This window comes from Pteropus vampyrus, unplaced genomic scaffold, assembly GCF_000151845.1.
Source record: "Pteropus vampyrus isolate Shadow unplaced genomic scaffold, Pvam_2.0 Scaffold37, whole genome shotgun sequence".
NCBI classification, from domain to species: Eukaryota; Metazoa; Chordata; class Mammalia; order Chiroptera; family Pteropodidae; genus Pteropus; species Pteropus vampyrus.
In genome coordinates, this window is record NW_011888818.1 from 8,605,786 (window position 1) to 8,607,349 (window position 1,564).

The following is a 1,564-nucleotide window of genomic DNA, read 5'->3' on the forward strand; positions in this document are numbered from 1 at the left end:
CAAATGTTATATGTGACAGAACAGCAAAAATTGCCAGACATCTGAGAAAGTATACAACATAAACTTAAAGCAAAATCAAAGAAAAAGACAGAGAAAATATGTAACGTACCAAACATCACAAATTCAAATTGGAAAGGCTCTCTTATTAATAACACCACATACTAGAAAATGATGTAAAACTTTCTTTAAAATTCTGAGCAAAAGTGTTATCTAAAACTCTATGCCCAGCACTGCCACCCCCCCCAAATGATTATAAAATAAATAGGTCACTTATAATCATATAATTTCTTATAACATGAAATCATCCTTCTCAGGAAACTTTAGAGAATGTAATGCATTAAATTATAGAGTCAACCAGAAAAGAAACTAGCAAGGAATTTGAAAAATAAAGTTTAATACAGAACTGAGTCAGAGAAGAGTCTCAAGAAGATAGCTGTCCATCAGATCAAGACAGTAAGCAGTACTGATTGGAGAAAGAAAATAAAGAGTTCCATGAGGGCTTCACGATGATGGAGTGGGAAGGAAGGAATGACCGAATATACCTGATATGTAATATAATATGGAGACTATTATTTAGAGAGGTTAATAATTTCATTGGAAATAATTAGTGATAAAGACATAGAAAACAAAAGATGTATCAAGTTATTTATTACCTCTAGAAAGTACAAAAAGTTATTGAACATAGGAAAAGTGATCATGGTCCACTACTTGAATCAGCAGCAAACAACATAAATGGTTAGAATAAATATTAAAGGTTGAGTTAATTAAAAAATATATCTGTATACAATGTTTTGGGAAAAAGAGGAATTTGAGTTTGAGTAAGTGTACCAATGTTAAATCCCCATCTTTCATGAGAGAAATTTAGTACATAATGTTTAAAATTAATAAATCAAAGATAGCAATAAAATGTGTTATTTTGAAATATAAAATGAATATTTAGGGAGAAAAAACAGGAGAGTTTGGGGGAACTTAGACTCAACACTAAGAGTCTGTTATGGTTCATAGAAATTTTAAGATTGTTTTTCCTGTTTCTGTGCTAGATTTGTTTTAATTGTTCAGCTATGTTACTAAGAACTCAGGCTCTGCCTGTCTTTCTACTCCATTTCCTGAAAATGTTATTTTTGTCTTCTACATCATGGTCAAAAGATGGCTCTGTTGTCTACAGTCATGCAACCCTGAATGTACCCGATCTCGTCTGATCTCGGAAGCTAAGTAGGGTCGGGCCTGGTTAGTACTTGGATGAGAGACCATCTTGGAATACCAGATGCTGTAGACGTTTTTAAAAAAAAAAAAAAAAGATGGCTCTGCGGCTTCAAATATTAAATCTGTGTTCAATACAAGTAGTAGAAGTGAAAAGGGAGCCTAGAACAAGAACACTCACATCACCTTCCTTAATCGGGAAAGCACAAGCTTTATCAAAAACTCATACTAGTGTTCTATTAATTAGGCTGCCTAGTGTCCTATGGTCATTTGTTGCTGTAAGGGAGACTGTGAATGTGACTATTAAGATGGGACTGCCCTGAAAAAATTTTAGAATTCTATCTTCAAGGAAAAATTGAGGAAA

General features: G+C 33.1%; 1 pseudogene; it reads left to right on the forward strand.

The window, feature by feature from the left end:
- The first annotated feature begins 1,157 nt into the window (after positions 1 to 1,157).
- Positions 1,158 to 1,276, forward strand: LOC111738386 (annotated as a pseudogene).
- Positions 1,277 to 1,564: the final 288 nt, after the last annotated feature.